General features: G+C 40.7%; 1 long non-coding RNA gene across 1 annotated transcript; it reads left to right on the plus strand.

Moving 5' to 3' along the window:
• Window positions 1-1,059: 1,059 nt before the first annotated feature.
• LOC138301849 (uncharacterized) lies at window positions 1,060-2,504 on the plus strand. The gene is made up of 2 exons (XR_011205120.1): window positions 1,060-1,279; window positions 1,619-2,504. It is a non-coding gene; the product is annotated as an uncharacterized lncRNA (long non-coding RNA).
• Window positions 2,505-7,237: the final 4,733 nt, after the last annotated feature.

The raw sequence follows: 7,237 nt of genomic DNA on the forward strand, positions 1-7,237 counted from the left end.
CCTTTGCGTCAAGGGCTTCGCATAGAGTGGAAGTAACTTATTCAACTGTTTGAAAAGAAGCTCTGGCTATGTGCTGGGGTGTGGAGGATTTTAAGAACTTTTTGTCGGGCAATGAGTTCATTTACATACAGATAGATCATAAGCCTCTAGTGGACTTGTTTGGCAGGTGTGGTGGTGGGAGAGCTACACGCCGCATCTCCAAGTGGCAAAAGCATATGCAAGAATTTCAATACAAATTAGAACATGTTTCAGGTGCAAATAACTTTGCTTCTGATTAAGTGTGTTGATGAAGAACTGGTTCCATTTGAGAAAGCTGTTGATGAGTTGTCATTAGTTGATGGACCTATAAGGTGAAAAGAATTTCTGGTTGTTCCCAATTGTTTACAAAGTAAGGTGCTTACCCTTGAACACAGTGGTTATGGAGGAATCAGAGCACTGAAATGCAGAATAAGAGAGGCTTTCTAGTCGCCATGTATAGCTAAAGCAGTAGAATGCTTTGTTTAAAGAAGGAAATGCATGTCATTAGCCATAAGACTCAAGTAACAATACCTTCCCCAGTGGAGTCCATTGAACCTCCATCTATGCCTTGGAGCAAGCTTGCCACAGATATTTCTCGTCCTTTTGGGGTTTTAGCTACTACCCCTAAATTTGCTCTGGTACTTATTGATTACTTGTCTAAGTAATAAGAACTTAAGATGGTTGAAAGTGTGTCTTCTCCTTCTGTTATAGAATTTCGTCATGAAATATTTTCTCTTGAGTCTTATCCTGAGAAGCTACCAGCCAACAATTGTACTCGGGGGTTCATGACCCCGACCAATGGACTCCACATAGCCCCAGTAGACAGGATGCCTACCTTCTCCTTCAAGCCGGACCGTTCTTTTAATCCAGCTCCAGTTGTGAAAGAAGACCCCGACTATCACCTATGGCAGGAAGGAGCACCTGGAATCCCCATAGCTTTCCTGGAATGGTGATTGCAAGAACAGACAGGAGGCTTGGGATCCTTTAAGGGGCCGTGCCAGGAGAAGGAACCTGATTGGTTACCAAGGGAGGTCAATCGGAAGAGGAGAGCCCGGATGGAACGAAAGGAGGAGAGATGGCAAGTTTGGAAGAGGAACGAGCAACGTGAGTCACCAAAGAGCAGAGTGCTCGCATTCCTGCAAGAGAAACCAACCTGGAGGTGACAGAAGAGAAAGCAGAGGAAACAGTTGACTGGAGAGAAGGACGCCATCCAGATCCACTATCCTGCCACGTTCTAGGAAGAAGAACGTGGCTCTGCCAGGTGCGTAATCTAGTTTGGGGAAGTGTGGGTGGACGGGGAGGGAGGTGCTCATGGTGAAGAAGGCATGAGCACCATACTAACCGTCAGCGATACCTCTGAGAGTGTTTTTTTCCTATTTTGTTTGTTTTCTTTTCTCTGTCTTATTGCTATCGGTGTTAACTGCTTGTCCTGCCGCCTCCATTATTATCGGGTATATTATTCTTTTCCGGGTCAGAGAGGTAGCTAATTCCTCATAACCCGCATGTGGTGGTGGTACACAAATAGCCCATGACGCACGTGGTGAATATGTTTGATTAGAAAAAAGAAAATACTGACCTGAGCCATCTTCTTTCTTTGAAGGAAATTTGAAGAACGGCAGTCCTGGAACCCCGATTTGGACTGGTTCTACAAAAAGAGAAGAAACCTGAACTGAGAGGAAATCAAGCGTACAGCATAACCAAGTGTGAAAGTAAAATAAAATTAACACGAGAACTTGAACCATTGTCCAGCATTCAGCAATTGCATTTAGGACACTGTTTAAAGGTTGCTTTCATTAAACAAGCATACGATTTCTCTGTATGATCTCTTGAGCTAAAACACGAGGTTTTCTCGTCTTCTGTTTTCTAATTATAAATGCAGATGTGGTGTAGGGACAGTGTTATCTCAGCTTTGTGCAGTCGCAAATCACTAAACCTTTGAAGACTTAGAGGAAGAATTGGTTATTTTGTAAATTGAACTTTTTTAGGATGTTTGAGAAAATGAAAGTGACATGTGTAACATAATTGTAGCTTCTTACACTACGAAGCTGGAATGTGACTTTTTGAGGGGTTAGGATGCTACACATGAAATACAATGTGCCCTAGAAATTGAGACATGGAGGCCCTCTTGGAGGCGCCATATCCTAAATGACTTTACGATAAGCTTGTTTTCCCTTAAAGAATAATTACTTTTGCTGTCAATTGTATGTTTTTCCAGCTTTTCCTAGCTTGTGAAACAATGCTTGTTATGCCAACTAATGAGCGTTGAACCTTATAAAAAGCCTCTGTTGACTCGATGTTTTTGAAGAGCTCCACAGTGTGTTACTGTGAGCAGAGTCTTCCACCTACAGGCTCTAGCAAATAAACGTTGCTATGATTTTCATACCATGACTGTGTATTGACTGTCATTTCTCTTCCAGACAAAATTTTGCTTTGACATCAGGAAGTCCTTAGGGAAAGTATTAATAAAAGAAATCTGTTTTGCACCACCCCAGTATTCACGTCTCCTTCTTACTGATCCCGCGACAAAGAGATTTTGATCAGAAAGCAGAGATTTTTCATGTCAGAACCCTAGAAGTAATAGCTTGGTTGAAAGGCTTAACTGTGTATCAAAAGATCAGCTACAGTTAGTGTTAGTGAACAAAATGAGCGGGATGCAAGTGGTTAAAAATAGCTTGTGGGCCCATAGGACTACACCACACAGTGTCATCGGAGTATCACCTTTTACTCTTATGAGGGGAAGGGTTGCCGGCACTGATCTTAACAAGGAATGGATGGACCGTAAAATGCTGAACTGTGATGTTCTTGGCAGGATGTCGGTGTGAGAAGGGCATTGACGGACACCCTGAAGGTAGGAGTGTTCAGAATAGAGAGGTGTGTGTGATTGTTGTAGGAGGCTGGCTCTCTATGTAGTGTGCAAAGCTAAGCCCTCCGTGCAGGGGGGTCCAGGCAACCACACATTGGTTTACAGGGGTAAAAACTAGATCATCTAATGCTCTATTTTTTAAGGTTGCTTGGTTGAGCAGTTAGGTCAATCTTTGAGAAGTACAAAGCATTTGTTGTACTCACAGCATCAATCTTGCAACTCACACACTCAAAGAAATAACTCAAGACCAATTTATAAAAAAATACTTCAGATTTTTATGTCATTTTTAAGACCAAGATTATCAAAATTGGTGAAGTACTTTTTGAGATATGAATTTTTTAAGTTTCATAAAAATTGCCTTTTTGTGCGTAATTACGCACCATAGGAATCAATGGAAGATCACCTTTAAAAATACATATAAAATCGTACAGTTGGTTTACCAAGTTTGTTTTTTGCAGGTTGGTCGAGATCGTCGGTGGGCACATTGTGCCAGCTGGAGAAGTCTGAGCGGCTAACGGTTCCAGCGGGAGCAGAGATGAAAGGTCTCTGAAGCAGGTGCAGGGCCACTGCAGTGGACCCCTCGGAAAAGCACTTCACAGGTAAGTTTAAAGAGGGTTCCTTGGGGTTCCCTTGGAGTGTCGAGGTTGCAAGGGGGTGTAGGACCCTTAGGGCAGTTATTGGTAACTGAATTAGGGGCTGTGTAATAGGACCAAATCATTTTTTGAAGTGCTTTATCAGGAGGACTCCTTGATATATGTGCAATTTGGATACACTCTTTGTCATGCAGTTGACGCGTTCCACCAACCCATTTGCTCTAGGGAAATATAAAGCTGTTTTGAGATGCATGATAGGCAATCTTTGCAAGAACTTATGCATTTCTTCAGAAATAAATTGGATACCGTTGTGCTAGGCACACCTTCTGTCTTGAATGTATTGGTTAAGAAATTCACTAGAGACTGAGTTGTGATGCTGCTAACTACTCCAGTGATGACCCAATGGGAGTGATAGTCTACCAGCACCAACATAAATTTACCAGCCCACATGGAAAGTTTTAATGGACCTATGATGTCGAGACCAAGTTCATCCCAAGGTTTGGATGGCACACTCACAGGGGATAATGGTGTGCACCTGGAATTCTTGCTTTTTTTTCTCATGGCACAGGTCAAATAGTCCTTAACTTTATTTTCCACAATTCTATCCATGCTAGGGAACCAGTACATGGCTCTGACTTTAGCCTTGGTTAAGCTTCTACCTAAGTGGCCTTCATGAGCCAAATCCGTTATCCTTTCCCACAAGCCCTTGGGTGGTACTACCCTTTCCCCTCTCATGACTTTGTCATCAATAATACTTAATTCTTGTCTCACAGCCCAAAAATGTTTCAGGTCCTGGTCTAGGTTATTAGACTTTGGGGGGCATCCTTGGACTATCTTTACCTTCACATTTAATAGAGTTGAGTTGTTTTCCATGCATGTGTTCCACTCCTCCCTTGTAATGCTAGGATATCAATCATTAATACAGGTTCTTCAGGTTTATTAGCATTTTCCTCCTTCTGTCTGCACGGTAGCCCGGATAGACAATCTGCTACAGATTTTTTATACCAGGAACATATTCGATTTTGAAATTGTAACCTTCCATGCTTATGAGCCATTTAGCTATTCGAGGAGTAGTGGTCTCCCTCCCCTTCGTTGAAAATATATAAATCCGAGTCTTATGGTCAGTGCATACAGTAAACGGTAATCCCCAAAGGAAATATTTAACATGTGAAATAGCCCAAGTACACGCAAGTGCCACACACATTACTGTGGAGTAGTTACATTCTGCAACTTTTCATGCTCTGGAAGCAAACACTATAATCTTTTCCTCGCCTTCCACAATTTGAGTTAAGGATGTTCCAATTCTCTTCCCACTGGCATCAGTAGTTAGGATGGTTTTACATCTGGTGGCAAAGTTTCCCAGGGAGGGGCACTAACAATGGCTTTTTTGATAGAAATTAATACCTTTTTTTAAGAAGGCTCTTAATGGTGCAGTAATATCTACAAATTTCTTGATAAATTTAGTCATGTATTCAACTAACCCTAAAAAGGATTTTAATTCTTCCTTGTTTATTGGAGAAGGAACATCTTTTATTGTGTTGATTAAATCACGTTTAGGGTTAATTCCATGCTTGGAAATCGTATGTCCTAGGTAATCTACTAATGGGACTCTGAAACGGCTTTTTCTTTTTTTATGGTTAGACCTACTTTTTTGAGTGCTGACTGAACTTCTCTTAATGAGTTGTCATAATCGATTGTAGAATTACCATAAATAAGAATGTCTTGGAAACATAAAACATTTTTTATCCCTTCCAAAATAACTCTCTGGAATACTGCAGCTGCTGAAGCAAGACCAAATGGCATTCTGCAATACCTATACGCTCCAAAAGGAGTTATAAATGAGGTTAAGGATTTGGAATCCTTGTGTAATTCTATTTGGTGGTATGCTGAGGAGAGATCAATTACACTAAAGTGGTTTGCCTCTCCAATTATGCTGATCATTTCATTTATTCTGGGTAGGGGAAATCTATCACCCAAATATTTGCATTTAGGTCTCTTAAGTCAACACAGACGCAAAGACCCCTCCCTCCAGACATTTGGGTGATTACAATTGGAGCTAGCCATAAGGAACTTTCAATAGGTTCTATGGTTTTCTGCTTGACCAGTTTATCCAATTCCTCTTTTAGAGGATCACGCATTAAATAGGGAATTGGTCTTACCTTGTGTATTACTGGTACTGCGTTGTTTTTTAGCTTGATTTTGTGTTGGAAATGTTTTAGATGGCCTAAATTCTCATTAAATACTTCAGAGAACTCTTCACATAGTTTCTCATACCGTCCTGAGTTCTCTCTCTCTCTTCCACAATTGATAACACAGGTTCTTGGCTGTGAGGATCAAGTTTGATTCCTAAAGCTTTTTGGTGACCCTACCCTAATAAATTTGACCTTTCTTTGCTGAAGACTGTTTCCCGCAGTTGAATGGTCTTTAAAGTTTGTATTCATATTCACCATTCCTACTAATGGTATGGGATCCTTCTTGTATCCCCCAGGTTCTACATCTGGTTTTGCCCTTAAATTTCTCTTGAAAATTGTTGTAATCAATCAACGTGTAAGGAGAGCATGAGTCAGCATACATTTTGAACATTACTCCATCTAACACTACGTCACAAGTGGGATAACTACTCCCAGTAGTAGATACTTCACTTACCACTTGGAATACAAATTTCTTTGTACATCCTCCCACATCTTCCACAACCTGCACACTTTCTCTCTCATCCTTTAGGTTTTTACATAGTCTGGCATAAAGCCCTTCCTCATCGCATTTCCTACAGACCACGGAACGTGCAGGATGATTGAGATTGTTGGCCAATGGATTACATTTCCCACAGTGAAAACATTTTCATTTTTCCTTTATCTCTTCTTTAAATTTCTTTTTACTGAAGGAGTCTGAGATTTTCTTCCTTTCTCCTATGTCTTGTGACTTTTTTGCCCGAGTGATTTTTCACTAAATCAATAGTGTCTAAACTGTTGTTTTGCTTCATTTCTCTAATACACTCTTCCGTGTGTTCTATACTTTTAGCTATTTGTACTGCTTATTTTAAGTCTGGATTTCCCGCTAATAGTTTTCTTGAATCTTGGGGTTGTTCGTGCAACAAACTAGCTGGTCTCTAATTAAGGAATCACACAATGGGCCAAAGTTACACATACCGGCCAAACCTCTTAACACAGCATTGTAACTAGAAATGTTTCCTGTTTATCCTTGTATTCTACAAAATAACTTGTGCCTTTCTAATACAGAGGTCTTCAAACTGGGGGGCGGGCCCCCTTAGGGGGCCTCAAGTGATCCCAGGGGGGGCACCAGACTCTTGCTAAAAGAAGCATTATACAGGTAACAGGCGTTTGTTTTAAGCAGAAGCATGTTATTTCATATTTAAAAAGGTAACAATACTTAACTGCAATGTTTAAATAGGTCTAGACATATTTAAACATTGCCATCTTTATGAAATGTCAAACATTCTGAGGGTGGGGGGGCAATGATTTTTATTTTTCAACTGGGGGGGCGCAGCATTAAAAAGTTTGGAGACCACTGTTCTAATACAATGTTTATTCTTTGTAGTAAACATCTGCTTGGCTATCCTCATCTTCATCCTCGCTTTCAGGATCTGGTAAATTTTCATAAACTTTTCTCCCTTGAATACCTAAGTTGTGAAGTAAAATATGTTGCCTCCTTAAGGGAGAGAATTTTTCTCCTATTGCAATCAGATATGAGAGGAATATTTTCTCCCATTCCTTTCAGGGTATGGTTGGTTCTCCTGCTTCATCCA

The sequence above is a fragment of the Pleurodeles waltl genome, chromosome 6 (genome assembly GCF_031143425.1).
Source record: "Pleurodeles waltl isolate 20211129_DDA chromosome 6, aPleWal1.hap1.20221129, whole genome shotgun sequence".
Classification (NCBI taxonomy): Eukaryota; Metazoa; Chordata; class Amphibia; order Caudata; family Salamandridae; genus Pleurodeles; species Pleurodeles waltl.